Raw genomic sequence first — 9,415 nt, forward strand, 5'->3', positions numbered from 1 at the left:
TGCTAATTCGCTGGTTTCATCACCGAAATAACAGTCCTGCACGGCATGATATTGTACATGCGCTCCTCTCTCCGTTGACTAGTTGGATACCGTGGTCGATCCAGCGATTTCGATAGGAGGATGACTTCCGGTTCACTGGTGCACCGATGACCCTGCACTGATTGTTTGTAGCATTCGGTGCTACTCGCCGCCGACGAACGCGTTTTTCTTGCTTCGATGCAGAGTGCCGAGGTCTTGCCAGCAATTCCGGGTGGAGGATTGAGTTCGGTTCACTAGTGCCCCGACAATTCAAGCCTGTGATTCGCTACGGACTACTCGAAATAGTCCCCGACGGTGGATCTTTCCTAATCCGACGAAGAGTTCCCCAGCAGTGCAAGATCTACTGAAAACGATACTATTCGAGTAGATGCCGAGGTCGATCCTGGCCCCGATGACCATTTGCCGGTGCTACTTCACGATCTACTTGAACTAGGCCCCGGTAATTTTTCTTGTGGCTCAATCGCCGGTATTCAAAGACCACGTGCTCAGGCGTTTCCTCTACATCACCGTACGCGATACAGAACGGCGATCAAGATCTACGTTATGTGGAAGTTCACTTCACCGTACGCTCTGTTCATCCACACCGACACGCATGGAATTGGTCGACGGGTCCATCTACCGTTTACAGCGTTGCCACTTGCTTAAGGTATTATCTCGGGCTCGTTTACGAACTCCTCTCCTGCCTCAATCCCTATAACACACGTTATCTTCTTCGAGTAGAAGGTTTATGGGAACCTGCCCAGCTATCACGTAGGCTGCCTCTGACGAGATAGATCGATACGCGCAAGACACCCGCATGTATTCCTCTTCGTCCGCACTGTCGTCACCCATGCAGGTCCTGCGTAATTGAGCACCAATGTGAAGACACTCGCCAGCAGTCGCTTTTTACTGCTGCTGATCGCTGAATTGTCGGGCATGATCCGAGATAGTGCCGAGATCACTTTTACAGCCCTTCCGTGGTCTATGTGGTTATTAGAGGTTAGCCGGTCGTCTATCATCACTCCCAATTGTCAAACTTCCCGCTTTGAGTTGATGATAGACTATTTGACCGAAATTCTCACCTGCTGCACTACCTTCCCGTTGCTTATAAAAACAATCTCGGTTTTGTGGTGAGCTAATGCCGCGCTTCTTCTCGAGCATTCAGTCTTCCACAGTATCTGTCGCCTCCGTGGAGAGTACTCCTACTTCCTCTAGTGATTTGCCGATCCGCAAAACCGACAACTTCCACGTCCCTGAGGAGGCTCAGCTTCAGCACTGCGTCGTACATTGCATTGCAAAGAGCTGGAACGTATATGGAACCCTGTGAAATTTTCACTTCTTTTCCGGCTTCAATTTCGTAGATCAGTTGTCGGTTCTGAAAGTAGCCTCTCAGAATCCTACAGAGGTACTCGACAACTCTCAGTCTGTGCAGCATATCAGCCGTTGCATGGGCTGCTGTTGAAGGCGTTCTTTACGTCCAGCGTAACCACTCTGCAGTCACGGTTTCCCAGCGGATCTACCTTACCGGAAGACGAACTGTATATTAGATAGGCTATTGTTTCCCTCTGTGTATGTTGTAAGCCTGTTAGGGATTATTTTTTCGAACACCTTGCCGATCTAACAGGCATATCGGCCTGTATGCTGAAGGAACTTCAGGAGGCTTGTCTGCCTTCAACTTCTCGTTGGTTACCCGAGTTTCTTCTTCGTAGTCCGTATGGCGCGGGTGGTCAGGCCGTCGGATCATACTGTGGAAATAGAGCTTCTACGATGACTTTCATCCTTTCCGGGCAGGCTTTCTTAGTGAGCTTGATTCCCTTGTCAAGTACGGCCTTTACCGCCTTATACGACGATCTTAGAGCTGCTCTTTCGACACCGCAGATTTCGCATTACCTGATTTCCAGTTTCTATGGCATGAAGATGATAGTTACATGGCACTTATACTCTTCAGACTACAGATGTCGTAGTGGTTGAGGTTAATTTGCATTACCTTCACTGCGACTTCGTTACCTGTTTGAAGGCCGGACATCGTGGACCTTCTGTAAAGTGATTGTTACCTTCTTCGTGTGCACAGACATCTCACATCTTTTGCCTTGTGACTTTCTTTCCCGAACCTTCTGCGTAATTCGCTCTTGTCAGGTCCACTGCAGTTTCTAACCAGATGGCTGAACTTTTGAAGCTTGAAGCACTATTCCGGTCACTAAGAGATACTCAGTGGACATACCGACTAGCCAACTTTGATCTTCCCGGTTTTTGGTGCCGTGATTGCTGCCTCGACTGGAAACTTAACCGAAGCCACTTGCGTGCCGAAAGGTCCCTTCCTCATTCGGATCATCGTTTGCTCTTCTCCAAGCTCACACTGTTCTCTTAGCTCTTCTTCCGCGGATACTTCATCCAGGTCCTTTCATTAGATGGTCGCCTTCTGGCCAGAGTTGTTCAGTGGCGCAACTGAAAACTTCAAACGAACCAATAGCCCAATTATTGAATGCAGATTTTCATTTATCTCCGATTATTAGGTTCCTTACAGACACAGTGAACCTCACTTTTAATGACAGTTCACTAGTACTGTTTACATATGCTTAGAAAATTTTTGTTGGCGACTAGATTCGCTCAAAGCAAATCGCAAAGTTCATGTAAACAGTACAATCGAACTGTCAAAATGAACATCGAGTCCATTTGTGACGTTAGCGTAAAGTATTCCATTGAGTTCTACAAGATGACGACACGAATGAACTCATGATAAATGAAGTTCATGTTTGACAATTCTCGGTGGTTTACTTTGTCAGTTGCGTGAGTTCGAGTGCAACGGGTGCTCATCTGTTATATTCGAACTCACGTAACTTCCGTGCAAATAAACTACCGAGAATTATCAAACGAAGTTCATCCGGCTCATTTTGTGAGCAGTCGGAAATGTCGGTTGGTGCAAAACCAAATTACACGAAATGAATGTGTAACAACGAATCAAACGCATCAAAGTAGGCCATGATAATTAATATTTTATATGAAACATTTGAAAACATTTACCTGGAGAATTAGTGAAATGAATATTATTGTATGATATAAAACTGAATGAATAACATGGATTTTTGAATCAAGATTTTTTCTATTCCTCGCGAGTCGCATCAAGTTCATTTTCAGCCGTCATAAAAGAGCTTCGATTATTTCTAACTCTGCTTCGGGCACAAGGCTTTTTCGGTGAGCTCTTTATAAGCAGAGCTGTTTGATTTCGGATCCTTCTTTCAATTCCAGAACCATCTCCCCGCTGCGCGTGCGCTTGATTTTCTTAACGTCTGAGCCCAGCTTCGAGAATGGGATTGGACAGCCACCCGTGCCGCTAGAACAACTACTCTTGCACGGAGCCTGATTCCTCCCCGACACTTCCTTACGGCATTACTTCGGGGAGAGGTTTTTTTTTATTTGTACAGAACACACTCCAATTCAACTACAGTCGTGATTCGCTGGTTGGACCCTTTTTAACTGGATCGCTTTTTAGTTGGACCTCCGCTAGTTGGACCATTGTCCAATTAAAAAGCATCTGAATGTCAAAATCTTATTTCAAATTTACTTTGACAATCAATCTGACAATTATTAGAGATGTGAATAGATGTAATTACACTCCTAACGTCTCCTTTGGAGAGTTTTTGACATCTATGAGTCGGTCCAACTAACGAATCAAATTCGTTAATTGGACATAGGTGTGGCCCAACCAGCGAATCACGACTGTACTTAGTAGTTAGCAGCTTCAGTAGGGTTACAGCAAGCCTTCTTGACACATTACCAGTTTCGAGACGAGAATTAGTGCTCTCCCCATATGAGGACAATCAGGGCGGCAAATTTCAGACTGTCTATGTTACTGAGCCCTTCTACGCCTTTGTGTCATTTTGTACCACTGTACATGCACCACAAACTGAACACTTATAGCCGTAAGCACAAAGCCGTACTAACTGTTTTTAAACCGGACTAACTTTTAAACGGGCCTAAAATATTTGGTAAGCTTTAATCATATATGGCTGCGTTCTGATCTGCGTTACACGTCAATGTTAAAAAACAACAAATTCAAGTTAAAGAAAATAAGTAAATTCATTCCGATATTTTCTTGTAGTAAAATAGCTTTTCTTCGTCAAATATCTCGTTCCATAGGGTTTGAAAACAATTTTGTCAACTTGTTGCCGATATGTTTCTGAACATAGAACTTTAACGTGTTGGATAGTTGAAAGTTGACCGATGATGTGCAGTACTTTGTAGTGACATAATATGCACAAAAGAAAATAAATTGATATACATATGGATGTTTTTATTCAGTTTGAATAGGCGCTCGTCGAGTTAGAGGTGGCTAAACTACAGACACTTTATACACAGACTAGCGAAGGGTCAAAAATTGCAGCCAAACGGACTGTCAAAAAGTGCAACCAAAGGAGCATGAGGGTTTTGGTTGCTAGTTTTACTGTTTTTCTCTCCGCTAGTCTATTATATAAATTGTCTGTAGGTTAAACCATCGGTTGTAATTGGTGCCATGATAGTTATTTCTCGACAAAAATATGATTACTGGTTAAAACCCAACTGTCAAAATTCTCTTTGAAGGGAAATTCCGGACAAACCGTCGCTGGTTAAACACAGTTCATAGCAGTTAATGGAAGAGAAATTTTTTTCTCTTTTGTTTACTGCCAACATCTGTGATTGGTGAGTAACGGTTTGTCCGGAATTCCCTTTCAAAGAGAATTTTGACAGTTGGCTTTTAAGCTGGAATTATATGTTTGTCGGGATTTCATACTTTGATTAAATAATTGGTTAAAATATTTCAATTTGAATTTAAAATGAACTGTGAGTGTCATTCTAATTGAACATGGTACCTATCGACGTGGGGGAGAACATTTATTTTCGTTTCAAGTGAATTTTCACAAGTTTGGAATTAGGGTTCGTCGCGGTGCGGATGTGGGCGGTAAATGGGTAGTCCGCACCGCAACCGCAAAAAAATAATAAAACCGCACCGCATACCGCAACCGCATTGCATTTACCGCACCGCACCGCGCGGTAATGCGGTAAATGCGGTAAAAATCATGTATTTTTAAAAATTATTCATTTATTTTGTATAACCATATATAATAAAATGTTATTCTTATTTACACCAAAATTACCTTTACGGACTCCTCTGAATGTAATATTTATGAAAAAAATCAACGTGAAAGTTTTATTAAGGGGGGGAGTGGTAAGGGTTTTGGCGCAAAAAAATACTTTTTTGCGATTTTTTTAAACTTGGAGTTAAGCGAATTGATAAAAAGTTTTGTACATTATAGTGTATCATTTCAATAACATGCTGTAATCCATGCAGTCGACAAACGACTCGGTGACGAAGCTTTTTGTAGAACGTCTCTGGAAAAACATGGTTTGCGGTGGTACATGCTATTCAAAAACTACTTAAGCGGTTTCATTCAAACTTTGCATACACATTCTATGTAAAAATACCTAACCCCTACGCTGAGATTTCAAGATAAATTTTCAATTAAGGCAAAAACTGTCCAAACTATTCAAAATTTGGCATCTGGGCTAATTTTTACACTTTTCACAGTATGAGGGGAGGCAAAATCGCAATGCCCTACACTAACTACGAAAGCTCTACTTTCAAAAATTTACAAAATACTCCCAACTGAAAAATATTAATTTAGTAGAAAAAATTCCCAGTTAGACGAACAATGGATGCACGCGAAAAAAAAATCCTCCAAATTCGTTTGGTTTGATGATGATAATTACATTCTGTGGGTTGTTTTTAAATCTAAGTATGATTAGTTCATCTTTAAGTTCTCCAAATTAATCAAAATTCACAGTTGAGAAAATGTCATCGAAAACGATTCATAATTCCGCGATTTCCAAGAGAAATCGAGAGAAATGGTGCATTTTTAATTGGATTTAACAGCACAATTTCAATGATTGGATTGTGCGTTTTATGTATTTGAAAAGGCTCGTTTGTAAATTTTTAGTTTGAAGTATTAAATAAATAGTTTTCAAAATATGTCGTAAAAATAATGGTGCCAAATTATATTGGACACAGCTTATAGATTTTATTTCTTAGTAATAGTATATTTTATCATAATAGAATAACCAAAATGTAAAAAATCAAATTGCGATAGGTCGAATACAGATTATATTCGAATTTCTTCTCAAATCATTGTCAAGTCTATGGAAATTAGAGCAATTAAATGTTTATTATGTTTCTCTATTGTAGGGTAATAAGTAAGACTCGAACGTTCTGACAGAAGAATTTTCCTAATAATGAGATTGATAAGCATTCGTTCAGAAAATAAATCTAGTTGCGTCCTTCTCAAATGGTAAAAGTCATAGTTTTAATTCACTTTTTAATGCAGACTGCAGACAATTATTTTTTGAAGCGCGGTTGCGGTAATACCGCGCGGTAGAAGCTCATTTCCCGCACCGCATCCGCGGGAAAAAGGGTCTCACCGCACCGCAGTTTTTGCGGTGCGGGTGCGGTAAATACCGCGTGGTTGCGGTAATTACCGCAACCGCGACGAACCCTATTTGGAATAAAGATCAATTATCAATGAGGGTCTGCGAATTAAAATTATACACGTTTTTCAGCGAGGTTTAAATAAAAAGAAAACAAAGATCAAACAGAAAATTAAACTTTGACAGAATGATCATTTTCTTGAGCGTTTTTTTTGCACTGTGGCAGACAGAATATAGATATATTTCTATAATGCATCAATGCAAATTGGAACGATTTATGGCAAAAATCGAAATAAATATATTGATCACCGTTGTGTTCACAGTAAATTTCAAAACATTTTGTATTCAGAAGTTTTATGTGATTTTATTCTTATTGGAACATTGCACATATTTAAAATCTATTGTTTACTCTTAGCTTAGGGTATTTGTGGAGCTAATTTCTAAGCTGTTAACATTCTGATTCAATTTGCTAACGACCAGTGTAAGTAAATTCATAAAATATTGCATTTTACGATCTATATCCAATTGTCATTTGTTTGGATCTATCCCCTAAAAACAATAATTTTCTTTCGTTATTTACTTTCTTTGATGTGTGATACAATAGATATATGGGCAATCATTCGTGAAAATATGTTATCGATTTATATTAACGAATTAAATGGTCCCGCTTATTCCCGCTAGATAAGCAAAAAGAAAAGAATCAAAACAATTCTTATTGTAGTTCTCTTTCTAATTCACAAAAACAACTTTAATCTGAATTGATTGAATAGATCTCAATTTATCTAAACGTGCTCTACTGTAACCCTTTGATGTGCAATTGGAATCAAGCGTGTAGAGAGAAGAAAGAACGAGGAAATAAAAAAAAATGCGGGTAGATAAACACGGTAAAAAAACTTTACACATTTTATGAGCCTTCAAAAAATGGGTATTTTATTGCTTATAACCATTGGTGCTTTTTATTCATTTCACAACTACTCGATGAGATAATGTCAATGGATATACTGATCTTAATAATGAGTTAAAAGTCATTAAGAATTATTTTAAGCGAGTTAACCTGCAAACTAAGGTTCGTAGCGGAAGCTGCAAATTACCGGCCTGCATCTGAGTACGTGGTGGAAACGGAACATTTCGGCAACGCTCATAAAAATCTGTTTAAACTACTGAGGATGTTGCAAATATGCGTTTGGCATTTTTAGAGCAGCCAAAAGATCCAGCCATTAAAAATATATCCAGTTGGCGGTTTTATTTTGTTAAGTAGTTAAGGAGACAATAATGTGAAATGAATGTTATTTTATGTTTTTTTTTAATTCAGAAATAATTCTATTGACAGAATTTTTCATTCTGGCGCGATTTTCATGAATGGATATTTTTCACGCGATTTGTTGTAACAGGTCTGCGAAAAATAAAGGGTAAAACATACCCAGGTTGACGTACAAAAGCTGTATTCATTTATGGATACGAACTCTTTACCCACTAAATGGGTTATTCCACTTTTATTGAAAATGCGTAGTTTTCTACGCATTAATTGGTATTTTATTTTATTAGTGTAGTTCGACAGTGCTTGTCTTTCCTACCTGATAAACTGGCTTATTTATTGCCATCTTTATTGCGAGCAAAGAAAGCCATATTTATCCAGAAGAAAGCCGAAGAGAGGATTGAAAATAACGAAATGTATGCAAGAGAAGCATGACAATTTTTTGCATATTTTTGTCTTCTTCCGGTAACATGATGCTGCTATTTGCATTGCTGCGTTCTGATCAGCAATACACGGCTATGTTAAAAAACTGTACAATAAAGTTAATTTAAAATTCACTGTTTATGCCATTTAATAGTCTGATTATTTCGAGAATTTTTTTATTGCTCAATAAAATGGTGAATCGACATCTTGTTGAATGGGATTTATAACATAAGTATTGTATCAAATAAAATAATTTCTTCGAGCAATTTCATCACAAGATGGCGGCTCTGCAGCATTTTCACGTCATGCGCGTTTTTTTGGAAGGGGTCCACGGTCGAAAATCTATCTTCCGTGATTTTTGACCTGGCGCCAAAAACTAAAGTTTTTCTGATTGCTTATGTCAATAGCGATGTACGTAGGATTTTTTCGATATTTTGGTTTTAAGAGAAATGGCGCAGTTTTGAGTGAAAAAACATAGAGAATGTCATAAAAATCTACACAAAATCGTTATTCAATTAAAAGGTAAGCAATAAACAATTTAATCCTGCGTACCTGACTAGAAAAATCAATTTTGAATATACTGTGAAAATTTCAAAGCGACCAAAAATCATTTGCTCGAGTTACATTTCCGGCCAGTGGTTTCGAGAAAAACGCGGTTAAAGTTTGCAGTACACATGGGTTATACATAAGAGGCGTTGCGGCAAAATTGAAAATTATATTTTTGAATTGTTTTCGTTCTCCATGTTTTGGGATATCATTTTTCACATCCTAAAGCACATTTTAGACTAATAAATAAAAAATCAATTGTTTTAAAATTCTACAGTGGAGTAACCGCTTAAACAATTTATTATTTAAGATCCATAATTGACTAAAACGTTATTTTGCTAAGAATGGTGTATACTATCGAGAACGTTATAGAGTTGTATTGTTAGGCGCTAGCCACTCCAAGGGCTTGAAGAGCGTCTCTAACATTACACTTAGTAGTTTGTCAGTTCAGCCAAATCTGACTGTTCCAAATTAAATCAAATGCTTATAGAAAAAGAGTGGAAGCTTACATCTTTTGAAAAGTTTGTATCAGTTGCTGTTGTGCAACACATGAAAAATGCCATAAAAAATTTTTATTTGCTTCAGATAATTATGTCGTCCATGGAATGGAAATCTGAAATTTTAGCCTGGTGGGGCTTATTATACCATCCTACCCAACTAGTCTACTAACCATGCATATAGAATTTGGCAGACCTACTTTGCTGAAAATGAAGTAAT

Source organism: Topomyia yanbarensis, chromosome 3 (genome assembly GCF_030247195.1).
Source record: "Topomyia yanbarensis strain Yona2022 chromosome 3, ASM3024719v1, whole genome shotgun sequence".
NCBI lineage: Eukaryota > Metazoa > Arthropoda > Insecta > Diptera > Culicidae > Topomyia > Topomyia yanbarensis.